Source organism: Cyanistes caeruleus, chromosome 4 (genome assembly GCF_971803275.1).
Source record: "Cyanistes caeruleus chromosome 4, bCyaCae1.hap1.1, whole genome shotgun sequence".
Taxonomy (NCBI): domain Eukaryota; kingdom Metazoa; phylum Chordata; class Aves; order Passeriformes; family Paridae; genus Cyanistes; species Cyanistes caeruleus.
In genome coordinates, this window is record NC_141704.1 from 28,146,974 (window position 1) to 28,160,750 (window position 13,777).

At 39.6% G+C, this 13,777-nt stretch overlaps 1 protein-coding gene across 25 annotated transcripts in view; it reads right to left on the minus strand.

The window, feature by feature from the left end:
• Positions 1–13,777, minus strand: part of LOC147653510 (uncharacterized) — a 161,215-nt gene that overhangs the window by 121,259 nt on the left and 26,179 nt on the right. For 4 of the 25 annotated variants that reach the window (XR_015286316.1, XR_015286321.1, XR_015286311.1 and 1 more), the window contains exon 1: positions 7,020–7,135. The exons of 6 other annotated variants lie outside the window; for them this stretch is intronic. The gene's annotated coding sequence lies outside the window, so the exon portion shown is untranslated. Of the gene's footprint in view, positions 1–6,895; positions 7,398–13,777 lie in introns of those variants that run through there. 15 more of the 25 variants (XR_015286310.1, XR_015286309.1, XR_015286308.1 and 12 more) reach the window with 13 other exon arrangements.

Sequence of the window (13,777 nt, forward strand, 5' to 3'; positions counted from 1 at the left end):
TGAGAACCCTAAAAATGGAGATTGAACTTCTCTATTTCAATGCTACCTCCATCCATCAGGTGATCTGTCCTGGCCTATGAGGAAGATTAAGCCAGATAATTGAAATAGTCCTTGTTAGCACGTAAATAACTACAGGTATCTTCAGGCAAATTATAATTTTTTTAAAAGACAAGGGCTGCAAGAAAACAATGCAATAAGCAAAACATGATGCCTTTATACTGCTAATAACAAGCAAGAAATAGAAATTCATTGCCATAGATTATTTAGCCATTTGCAATTGGTGAAAATTTAAAAATTACCCTCAAGATGGCATGTTACCTGATTCTACTCTATGTCTCAAGATGATGCTGCCACATGCAATGCAAGAATAATTTTAGCACACGAGTACAGTTATAGTAAATAATTCCTCTCCACTTTGAGGAGAGGAATTGGACACTAATCCCTGAAGGGTTTTGTATACAACAAGCTTATGTGCCCACTAATATTTTTCTGAGAAGGGGAAGCTCCCCCTGTTTTGACTCTCCTGTTTAGCTAGATTGCCCTGGAACTTGGTGCTGAGCCCAGGACTACACAACACCCTCAGCAGAACCACAAATCCAGGCCCAGGCAGGGAAGACTTCTCTCTGAGTGCTCTATGAAGTGGAACACCAGTGAGATTACACATATCTCTCTGCATGTTGCATGAGACACTGTACAAACAGCACTAAAGTGGAGGTGTAAGAAGTATTTTCCAGCAAATTCTGTCTTTTTTAAATTCCAGGCATAAGAAGAGTTTATAAAGAGAAAGAAGATATATACAGTTTTGATACAGTTTGAAAATAAGTCAGGTTTTTCTAGTCATCTTCACTTCTAGTTACCTCACATTCATTTTCAAAAAGTAACTTAATTTTTTATTTTAAGATGAGCTTTTTAGATGTAAGCATCAGAATCTGGGCAAAATAAAGCCCACACATTTCCAGGAACCATGCAGAGACCAATTAAACATCACTATATGTTGACTACTGGAGAATCTGTTTTGGTTTATGCAGAGCTAATGTTTTTCAAAGGCACAGTAACCTGCCCATTTAACACGGCATGTCAGCCCTCTTGTGTTTGCAGCAGCTCTCACTGAATCCCTCCCCCACAACTTTAGAGCCTGAGTGAGCAACCTTGACCAGTCCCCTGAGCATGCCAGACATTCCACCTCCCCTCCACATCCCTCCATGTTTCTGAACCCTCTGGCTGTCAAGAGAGACATCGATGACTGAAATAAATTTTTTGTCTATATTATGTATGCCAGCTCTACAGTGTATACCCTGGGCATCTAACCCTAATGTCTTGGATAAGCCAGAGACTCTGGAAAATGCAAGGGAGGAGATTTTGGCACTATCAAGAGGTAAGGCTCATGGGGAATTAGTGGGAAGAAATAGTTCAGTGGGAGACATACCTCCACCAGCCTCCAAAGCCAAGCTTTGGTCTTTGAGCCAAGCTCAGGACTTGAACTTCCTGCAATTTCAAAGCTCCCAGGAGACTGAACACCCACCTTCAGCAGCCTTCTCTATAGGCTGTCATTCTCAGTGCATAACAGGTTCAAAAATATTTCCATCATTTATTTGCATACAGATTCCCTCTTCCCCTCTGGATTCCCAAATCCTGGCAAAGATGGCAAAAGCAAGTACACTGAATAGCAGCAAGGGAACTTTGGAACCCTTAAACTCTTCACCACTCCAGTTCTCCATTAAAGGAGCACTCATAGCTTCTGACACAGTCAAGAGTTTTGCACAGGATCAAGAGTTTTACTGAGTGAAGGTTTATGCTTCTGCGTAACTGAAATTCATAACCATTTGAAATGTGGCATTGTAAAGATTATCTGCTTAATAAACCATGGAAGAAGAGAGAGAAAAGCAAAGCTGAACAGTGAAATGAGCAATCATTTCCTTTCCATTAACACCTTCCAGTTTCAGCAAATTGGCCTGCAAACTTCATATCTTCCCTACACCTGTTTTCAGCATCTCTTTTTCTCATTTGTGCTCCAACACTGTGGATTAAAAAATTATAGATGAAAGGCTCAGCACAGGAAAAGGTAGCATAAGAATTTATTGCAATGGATGATGCTCTCTTTTTATAATGCAGGTGAGAGAGAGGGAAATCAATGCAAATCAAAGACCCAAGACTTTACAGCAAAATGCAATCTCAGAAAATAAACTCATTATTACTGAGAAACTGTTCCTGAGATTTCTTAGTTGTCTTATTCAATATGAATGTTTCCTTGAGGGGGAAACTTTATTTCCCCAAGTAGCCAAGTGGTGCATAGACCCGTATTTCTCCACACGGTGAAATGCAGATTTGATGTCTCCCCCAGCAGCCCTTGCTGCAATCACTGCCAAGAGAACTCCACTCTTAAAAACCATGAGGAGCAGTGGTCTGAGCGCCTCTGCTGGGGGCTGGACACTCACTCTGCTGCTGAACAAATTACTGCTTTTACTGTTGCTATAAATCATATTGATGATGTCCAAACAAATGCTTTAAGGATGAGAACGACTGCAAGCACCTCTCAGATCTAACCATTCAGCTGATTTTGGTTTGTGTAATAAATGAACAGACCAGAGCCATAGGACATGGAGGGTTAAGTGTGACTCATTGCAGAGAACATGCCCTTTTCAATAACACCCCACTTCTGGTCAACTAAAAGCAAGGCCTTGCATATTATACACAATCCACTTTTTAAACAAGGCAAACTCACACACTGCAAAGATACTAGAACAGTAAATATTGATTTTCTTGGCTGAGGGTACACCTCACGCCACACAGCCCACTCAAGCATCTGCTTGTTACCAAAAGCTATTCCCTTTGTAAAGGAAAAAAGAAAAGTGGCATTAAGTGCTATCAGTTGTGGATTGCAAATATTTAAAAGAAATAAATTTCTCAGAATGAAAGGTACCTTCTTTTGATTAAAAGAAAAACAACAACTATTTACTTTAGTTCTATACCCGCTCCTAGCACCTGTACTTTTTAATTGTTGGCTTGCCAAGAACACTGCAGTTTTCTTCCTGGCTTTTCCCTTAAATAACTATTTATTATGCACAAAATATCTATTAAAGATGAACAATATTTTACCAGACAAATACATAGCTTGAAAATGCTGCAGGAAACTCCAGCTATTCATATAATGTTATATGTGTTCTGGTACATTAACAAGAGCTAAACACATATATGTGCTATGAAACAAAAAGCATTCACTAAATAAATCATTTATGTATTCTTAATCTTCAGCTTTTCTTGGTAGACTTAATGGTATATTTTGCTAAAGTTACACTTTACTACAGCAATTACAATAAAAGTATATTTGCAATTATATCAGAGATATATCAGGAGTTAGAGAGATCAGGTAGCATTAGATAATATTTCTGCCTTTCTACAGAGAATAAAACTTATCACTGCAAATTAAAAGATTGTGTTTAGTGGTGGAAAAGGGGCTTTCAGGCCTCTAAACAATAAAAAGATCCAAATACAATGATTTCCCCTGTTATACATTAAAAAAAATAAAAAAAAATAAGCTTTTAGTGCATTTAAAGTTCAGAAACATGGAACCAGTAAATACAGTGGATTAGGAAAAAAAGACAAATTAAAGTTTCTACTGTTTGGAAAGACAGAAGCAGAAATTTGCCAAATGCATCTTAGAAGGAAGTCCTACATACAAAGAACAAGGCTAGAGAACAATGTGTCATTACTTGTCCTAAACTATGGTATAGGGCTTCCTATGTGTCTCCTTTTCTGTTTTATTAATTGGATAAAAGAATCATAATTCAATTACTTAACGATTTATTACAAAATTCTTTGCCCACACAAGATTTTTCAGCATGTAAACACCATACTATAAGACTATCTACTATAACAGGCCCAGCATTTCAGATTTCATTAGTAAATAAAGCCAGGTTTATTTGTAATAAAGTTAAGCCCTTCCAACCACTGACCATGGAAACCAGATTTTGAAATAATTCAGATTTGTGTTTCTGTTCTTTCTAATTAAGGGTAATATCTGGAAGGACAGACAGTGGGTAGCATTGTTCAAGCACCATGGATTTAAGCAAGAAAATCTGATTATCAGCTCATGTCAGAAGCCAAGCGATAATGCAGCTTAGCATTCGTTTGGGCTTTTGCTTTAGCCAAAAGATAATTACTGTTCGTTAAGTCTTACGTAAGTGTATCTAATATCTATGGTCCTAAAAATTATGAATAGTAAAAGCACACAATAGGAAAAGAAGAGTTATTGTATCTATTATTTACTTGGGCTGTTCCATCATGATAATTACATTAGCCAGGAAAGTTAAAATTCATGTCAAACTATAATTTCTTAAAGGCCAAAAAGTTAAACATCAACTCCTTTGCAAGTAATACCAGAAGTTACATTTTTTTATGAAGACACAAAAGCCTCATTAAAATGACCTCAGGCCCATTGCTGCAGGATCTGCATCTTGGGCTGTCTGCAGGGTGCCCAAAACTCTCTGCTCACACTGAAGTCAGCCTGGCTAACTTTTAAGTGTTGGAGCCCTCTGACAAAATACTAATGTTTCATCATAAAAGCATGTGCTTTCCTGGGTATCACATCACTGACAGGGTGTGTCAAATGATCTCTGCGTGCTAATAACTTCTCACTGTACCAGCAGATCTCACCTGAAGGAAGGAGCTGAACTGACACTCTCTCTCAACACGTTGGAAGGGGCTGGGGGGGAAGAAAAAGCCCCTTGGCTAGGAGGGGCTGGCAGCATGCTGGGCACAGGTAGCAGGGCACACCTGGGAGGGAGCTGGAAGCCGCACCATCTCTGCTGGGGTCCCACAACAGGGGTCTATCTTTGACATAGACCTCAGGAAATAAAGCAGCAAGTACTCATTTAGGTGACTAAATAAGGAGACTCAGCAGCCTAAACCCTGTGATACAAGGCAAATTCTCTCTGGCAGACAATGTAGAGCAGGGACTGACTTAGACACTTGAAATTGCAGCAGCTGCTTCCTTAAAACCACCTTCTGCTGAGCACCTCTTGGGCATGATCCCCAGGAGCCTCAGGGGTGACCTCATGAGGAAGCAGCAGCAAGGATCCACCTATCCCACCAGGAAATAACAGGCCAGCTACCGATGCTGAGGTCTGTAGGAATATGCTCTTTGAGACTTCAAATTGCCACTGAAAAATAGAAGAAAATTCAGTGAAAAGCACAGATTGCCAAACCCTAAGTAGCAGCCACATGAAGAGCCAGGAGATAGGTGCCTTAGAAAGTCATTATTGACCCTCTATATTTAACCCCAAACCCCCTCTTTAAATCAAATACAGCCTTTAAAGGAGTTGGCATTTACACAGCCAAAGACAATTACAAATTCTGTGTAGTGATTTATGGTAGCTAAAAGACTTGATTAGGCCTGATACACTCTAGAGGTGAGAAGTGCAGCAATAGTGTGTGCAGGGGGAAAAAATCCCCTGATGAGAGCATTGACACCCAGATTAAAGCAGGAAAGTCCTTTAAAACTAGGGTACATTTATAATGCACAGATAGCACTGTTAAATTTACTTCATTAGACTTCTGGAGTGTCAGACCAGGGTGGAGACCCTATTGCAAAGAAAACTGCAGCTTTACATCCTTACTTCTAGGGGATTTGAACTTTGAACTCATGGAAAGCTGAAGGAACTCATTGCTGAGCAGAACACCACCTTGCTCCTTTTGCCTGCTAAAAGGTAAGAAAGAGGAGTCTGCAAGACAAACAAGAACGTTCTTAAACCACCTCTGTCTAGAGCCCAATTCAGTACATACAGCCACACCTGCTCCAAGTTACAATTCTGATCACTGTAATCATTACCCTTGAAATTCTAAATAATTTTTCCTAATTAAAGCAAAGCACAAGCCAGCTGGAAGATTTCTATACCTGTAAAGCATGCTGAGAAGTCATTTGAACAAGGTAATCAATCAGAAATGAAAGAGAAAAGGCAGCTTATTTGGCCTACCAGCCTCCTTGCCAATGCCATGAAACAGCCATTAGAAGACAAAGTAAACAGAGGAAAAGAAAAACCAGTTTGCCTATAAAGTAGGCTACTTAAAAAAGATGCCATTTTCATTAATTTTAAAGTATCATGCAGGGAAAACAAAATTATCAAGCAATGAGGAACAGGTGTAATCATGAAACACCAACCTATGTTTATTTTTTATGTGTACATTTTATGGTTGGCAGGGATCATTAGGATGACTTACAGTGACTTTCACCATAAGGCAGGGCACATCTTTTTAACCCAAATAATAATTATTTTTAAAAAGGTTCTATCAGCTTATATTAATTTATACTTGGTAGCTAAATAATAATTAGTATGATAAGGCAGGCTGCAGTGATCAGGGACACTATTGCTACTGGTAAAGATTAGATCTTAAGCATGGGACTTTTCAAGCACCTCTTCCCAGAAAGCATTACATGGATGTAAATGGGAGTCTTCTCATTCAGGCAGGGAGTTCACAGGACTCTGGCCCTGGATATCCTAACTTCATAAAGCTATGAAGAAACAGCCCTTTCCCCCCATGCTCTCCAGCAAGGATGCTGATGTCTCAGAGACAATGGACAAAGCTAAGCCCAGCGTGGGCCAGGCAGGGTATGTGTCACCCACGTGGCTGCACTGGCCTTCCTCATGGTCCCAGTAACCTGGAATTAGCACCCTCCAGTGTGTGAACCTCAAAAATCACACCAGGTTTTTCAGTTTTAGTTTCCCTTACCACCATATCCAGAAATACTTTATGGCTCTAAAGCCCTTCACAGGATATAAATTTTTTCCCATCTAAAACTGTAACGCATCTCATTACTTTCCTTCTCTTCATATAATGCTATAGTACTGTTAAAAACTCGCTGTTATTAATTAAAAATAATGTCATGGAGTTACTTTACCTTTAAGGGAGTTGGAGTTGCTGGGAAGTGCTTGGAGTCTTTTCTCCTGACCAATTATCGGTCATTGCTGGGAATTGACAGCAGTTTAGGCCATTGAAAAGTGGGATCAACTTGTGAACCCTACCTTAAAATGTAAAAGCAGAGCTCTCTGAGTTCTCTTTGTTTCCTGGCTGTGGAGGGTGGCGGAGCTCCAGGCCTCCCGTCCCTGCCCAGGCCATGCGGCCGGGCGGGGATGGGGCCGGGCCTGCCCCGTCTCCCGGCCGGGAGAAGGGGGGGCCTGGGGAAGGTTTTCCTCGGGCCCGGGCCGGGCCGAGCCGATCTCTGGCTCGGCTGCAGGTTTTGCTGTAACTACATTTACTAGAAACTGCCCAGTGAAGAAAGAGGGAAGCCCTGGGCTTGCAGTGGGTCAGAGCAGAGACTACACGTTCCAGAGCAGCCATGAGGAACTTCCCATCGCAGACGGCTCCAGCTCCTGTTCAGCAGAGATCCTCGAACCATCTACAAAAGCCTGGGCAAGATTTTAACTCTTTCATTACCCAGATGAGACTTGCGGATTAATTTTTTTATCCAGAGAGAGAGAGAGAGAGAGAGATCAACATGAAAAGAGACTTTATAAACTACCAGTGACAAGAAAGAAAAGAAGCTTCAGGAAAAGTAGAAAATTAAGAAGATGCTTTAATTAAGCTGAAATATCTCCCTGTTAAAACTATGGAGATGGACAATGAAGTCCTGAAAAGAACTCCTTTAATTCATGATATAGGATCTAGAGAGGAATAGTGTTCAAAGTGTAAATTTGAGTAAAGAGTAATTATAGTATAGTGAAGTACTGGGAGATTAAAAGCCTTGAGAGGCCATGAGAAAACTGTTGAGAGATTTGAAGCCCTGAGAGGCCATGAGAAAACTGTTTTCTGGTGAAGCTCACAGAAACAGATGAAGAAGACTTTTTTTCTTTTTTTGCCTTTGAATAACTTATCCTTAAAAATGCTATCTCTAGACGCATGGCCCATACACACTTCAGAGTGATGTGAGAATGAGAAGAGTGAACTCTAATAATAGCAGCTCTGAGCAGCTAACATTAGAGCAATAGAAAACTATAACAAAAATAGTTTTCTTGTGAGAAACTCCATAAATTAACAGGAAGAAACTTCTGTTTCTCTATAAAGATTAATAAAAAGACTAGCAAAAATTGGGACTGTTTTAACTATCAGAGTTCCAGAGTTTTTGTCTCTGTTGTCATGTGAACAAGGGAATAGTGAGTAGATAGGAGATGGAAAGGTTTTTCTGGAAGTTTATTCTGGTGTTCTTATTATTGTGGTTTGTCAATAAACTTTCTTTTTTTTTTTCCCCTTTTAAGTTGTATACCTGTTTTGCTCTTATTCTAATCCATATCTCACAGCAAGAAGTAAGTAATTTTCTTAGTTAGTAGTTTAAAACCACGACAAATAACTTGCTCCAAAAATTGATTAAACATCTTTTTTCTTTCTCTTGCAAACACTCGTGGCTACATGGTGCCTCGCTGTTTTCTCTCTTTAAATAAATGTCTTTAAAAAGCACAAATAAAGAGAATTAAATGCTGTGTCAAACTCCTGGTACAGCATGTTTAAACACCTGCTTCCCTTCATCAGTCTTTCATAACATTGTTAAACGATAATTATACATACTGATGAGTAATGAATCAAAATACTGTAATCTATCCTGAAAGGGGTTTTGCTAATAATACACATAGGCATTAATGGAATATTTAGACTGTTCTTGTTAGAGAAAACATACCTATCTATACAAAGAAAGAAAAACACCACAAGAACCCACTGCATTTTTTCTCTATATATCTCACATCATGCAAAACATGGGTTGCTACTCCTCCAGGATTTTAAATACAAAAAGAGGTATTTGGGGCTATTCTTGTCTCTTAGCTGGAATCATGTATTGCAATTTACTTCACAATTTTTGCTGCAGTGTCTGTGGTTAATGGGCTGGGGATACGAGGGTGATGCGCTGCCCACAGGAGAGGGATGGTCCCCACCTTTCCACCCTTTGATTCAGCTCATGGCCATTACTGCTCAGTCCAGGTATTCAGGGAAAACAACACAGCTCCTCCAGTAAAAACTGAAACAACCTCCATTTTTTTCTCACCATTTCATTTTCTAAGAGCTTTAAAAAAAATGTCACAGCAGATTAATTTCTTCATATTTTACCTGAGCTTGACAAGTTGTGGTTCTAGAGGGAAAAGGAGTCCCTTTCAAAAGAGTAAATAAGAAATAGGCAAATATTTTACTCCTATTTGCCAATATCCTCTGATTTCAAGGTTGTGGGGTTTGTTCTGCAGTTCTTAATAAAAATAATGCAAAAAACAAACTCTAGATATCTGTGACAAGACCATAAACTAGCATGCTGAAACCTTGTAAGCTGCCTGCCTTTCAGACCATAGCTGAAATAATTCCCTTCAGAGCCAATAATGAATGGGTGTGTCTCAGTGACTTAAAATCACCTGGCAGATGAATTTAAGTTGCTTATACCTTGAGGGAAGGTTACATAGTGTTACCACTGCATCTTTTTTCCCACCATCTATCCCCCTAACACCTTATAATATGTAATAGCCTCACACAATTGTAAACTGCAATTTCATCTCATTTTATCTTTAGAGTTATGATTTTCCCTTGAAGCTTTCCACAGAAAATAAATAAACCATCACAGGGTTCATCACTCCAGAGTGGCTCCAGCAATGTGCCATTATCTCATTCAGCAGCATGTCTTAATCCATGCACCTTAAACAAATGTAGCTGTTTCACACTGTTCAGAAAGTAAACTTGACTGCTGTTTTTATATTGCATTCACACAAATTTCAGATGCTGAATCTGGTGTACCAGTGCAGTTATGCATAGTTAGTCACGTTGGCTATAGCAATCAGTGCTAATGAGATTTTCAAAACTTTCACTTGATTTAAAGCTTACACTAAGCATTTGCTTTAAATGCCACCCTCTCTGAGCCTGACTGAAAGCCTATGAAGCAATTTTAAAATCTGGGCCCATAGGAATTAAAGCAGGCAGCCCAAAAGGCCTGAGTTTGTTGCTTTCAGAGGTGTAAATGTGGAGCTACTCCTCAGAAGTCAGCAAAATCACACCAGGTCCCCCCTGAATCCTGAGTACCCTCACCACGGAAAAAAATCTTGTAAATCACTGAACTGTCTCTCAGAGTGTGAACACCAAGGTGATACTTAATAACCTTTCCACTTGTTTGCAAAACAAAATGAAAGAAGCAGAATGAATGTCGGTTTTTGCATGCAAACAAAATCAGAAGTCATGGAAAATTTTCTCACTTAACTGGGTAATCAAAAGAAAAGCATAAATACAGGATAAACATTTATATGTGAAGTGTAGATACTAAAGGATCAGCATTGACTTCTTCCTCCTGTTTTTGATTCTGCCATATCTATAGCAGTTTGATTTTTATTTCTTTTTAATAATATAATCACTGGTATATTTTATGTGGAAATGTTTTCCTACTTGCAATACTGATAAAAATCTTATAAAATAATATCATATTATGCCTATTGTGTTATTAAATAAACAATTTCTCATATAACATTTTGTGAGTGAAAGCTAAATTGCAACATTTCTTGAGAAGCCAAATATTATAGACTTCAAATATATTTTCTTCCCCCAGCATAACATATTCCAGTTTAAAGTAATATCCTTTACTTAACTGATAAATTATTCAGGGTGAAGACTAGAGATTTTCTGGTTCATGTATATTAGCCCTTTCTTGAGCCTTTTCCATGACACTGATATTATCTCATAACAAAAGAGAAGCATCACAGAAGGGCAACACATCTTAGTTTTGCTCCTACTGAAAATAATGTGGGTTAGAAAAAAAGTAGTAGATATGCCGGAGTATTAATTTCTGAAAAAATATCCAGTCATTCAAGTATAACATTGTTATAAATCTTGATAAAATACCATGCAACTTTACACTTGTAAATGATTTTGGGGAGAGTTTGTTTGTTTATTTATTCAACTGAATCCCCATATTTCCCTTTCTAATTTAGCAGTAGATATTCCAGTGTTCCCATGGACTTTTCAGAGTGGGAAAATAATAGTGGCAAGAAAGACCACACAACAAATTCTCACCTCTGCTTACTTGCAAACATCAGGAAAGCACAATTAAATAAATAAACAAAGTAATTTTAAAAAGGTGATAATACTTCTATTCTGTGTAGCTATGCATTACAAATTGAGGGTAAATTACTTTACCCCCATGTATGATACAGCAAAGTATTGGTCTATGCTGCAGAGCTCTGCCTGCCTAGTAACAGTGGCTAGGAGACATGGAAATAAATCATATTTTCTGACCATCACAATATACAAGCAAATTGTTTTCTACACAATCCTACAGCAGCTGTACAGTATGTGATAAAGCTGTCCTGAAGTTGCTTAAATTGGTGTTTAAATTTGCTGGCAAGCCCCCTCCTCTGGCTGGCAGACCTCTTGTCTCCACTAGAGGGTATTACCAGTATGTCTATACTGCCACAGGTGCACCAGCACTGCCTGCACACTTCCCTTTCCAGGCTCAGAATTTGCACCAAACCCAGCTGGTTTTACCTATCATGGACCAGTTGCATCCCCACAGCTCTGCAGCCAGTCAGAGGGACATTCCCGAGCTTCTGCAGTACAGAGACGTGCACCAAGAGCCTGCAGGCTCCTGCATACCTTGTCCAGCAAGGAACTATTTAGTTCTAGGTACTCTAGAGAGCCAGCACTTCCATTACCAGGGCAGCCCTGCAGACCCCTACACACACAGGCTGCTGACTCCAGAAGCACATGGCACACCTCAAGGCTGCAAGACCACAAAATTTACTTTTGTGTGTGCTCTGGGAGACAAAATGAAACTTATGTGTCTCCCTTTAAGAGTCATTTATAACTAAGGAAAACACAGTGTGAAGAAGCTGACACAAAATGCTTGGATTATTTGTACTGCAGAGGAAAGAAAATATGGTGAGAGAAAGGCAAGTAGGGAATCTTCCATATGTTGGACAAATAAAAGCATGAACGCACTGGAATAGTGATTTATATCCATCTAGGCAAATGTTGACTAGGCAATGCCTTAAGCTAATTTTTATAACTACAGAGCTTGAAAAAGAATAGCCAAGATCTACCATGTAAAACACTGCACAGGACATAAGTGTCACTTCCTGCCCCTAAAACCTCACAGCGTAATTGGACAGCAAAGGCAGGGAGAAAGGCCTGTGCCTGAGGTGAAGGAACACCAAAGCCAAGAGCTCAGGAATAACTACTGTTCCAGCATTGTCACAAGAAACAGCAGAGTTCACAAAGGTAGAGGAATAGCAGCTTTTGTGATTTTTCACAAAAATTTTACAAAAACCTGCTCCACTGGCTTTACTTCCCAGCTGCCCTAAAAACCTCAGGGCTGAAGAAATGCAAAAGAAGACTACAAATTGGAAGTGTCATGAGAAAAGAGGAAGAAAATTGAGTAACTGTAACCCTAATCCTGCCTCCTTCTTCTACAGTGTTGGGACATTTCACTGGATCATTATCTCAGGCCAGACTTAGTCTTTTGGGCTATGTGCTATCTTAAAAACCTAAAGTGCTGTCATTGAGCGAGATGTATGTTACAGCTGAACAAAACAAAGGAGAGAATGGGTCTCACTTTCCAGTTCACACAGACTTTAATAAGTGAAAGCCAGCCAACAAGTTGGGTTTTATTATTAGCACCATTAATAATCATATAATTATGCATATTAAATTGATAATGGTTACCTATATTATTTGGTACCATTACTAAATATTATTTTTAAGTGGAACAGCCTTAAACATTTCCAGGCACTGAAAAGTTGCAATACTCATCCTCGGGGTAAAATACCACTTTCAAACCTAGAAACAAGGTGGAGTCCTCTACATTGAGTCAAATGTTCCTTCTTGATGAGTAAAAATGTTTTTTAACATAAGAATAAACTAGTTTTACATCACTTGAAGTCACTTTACATTTTCCTGATTTATTAGAGTAAAAAGAACTTTAGCTCCAGTGGAAACAAGGTCTATAAGCTCTCGTGATTCACACTAATTCTCTGTTTTCCCTCTGATACAGGGGAAAGTCTGTAGAAAGAGAGGGGAAGCATTTCTGCACAGGCATAGCTGCATGGCCCCCAAGAGGGAATATGTGGAGATAACAGGTCCTGCAGTGGAGGTGAAGTTCAGATCAGATCAGACTAAATACCAAAAATCTGATTCTTCAGATCCTGTTAGAAAGACATTTCCCATCTTTTACTGCAGACCCCATAGGAAGGCTGTACCGGAGGACATGTTTGGGCACTGGGGGACATGTTTGGACAGAGATGTTTTATTCCTGCTTGTGCAAGGCCAGCTGCCCACTGACATTGTGTCACCGTGGCAGTGCCCAGACTGGCACAGCAGCAGCAGCTGCAGCACAGCTGGGTACCTGCACAAGGCAGCCTGTGTTCAGCATGAACCTGGGCTCACTACAGACAGCAATGCACAAAATTAAAGTGCAGGTGTATCTCTCTGTTTAAAACACTGGTGAATTTAAGAAAGTGCCACAGCTGACCACGGTGTGGTCATTCCCCCAAGGTGCATTTAAAGCTAAGGCCCAAACAGCTGTCAGTTCTCACACAATATGAGTATGCACATATCTAAGGTACTGCATGTTGTATCCCACAGACACACCCAGGCAGGCTAAATCCTTTCCATGCCAGAACAGCACAGAGAAAAAAACATGGGCAAAGTGTGTGGCCTGAGTTTGAAGAGTGTGGTGGTCACCACTGAAGGCTTACTCCTTTCACCATTCATTGTAAAGAGGAAGGAAATTAGGACAATTAGAACAGTTAAAATGTAAATGACAAAAATAGCT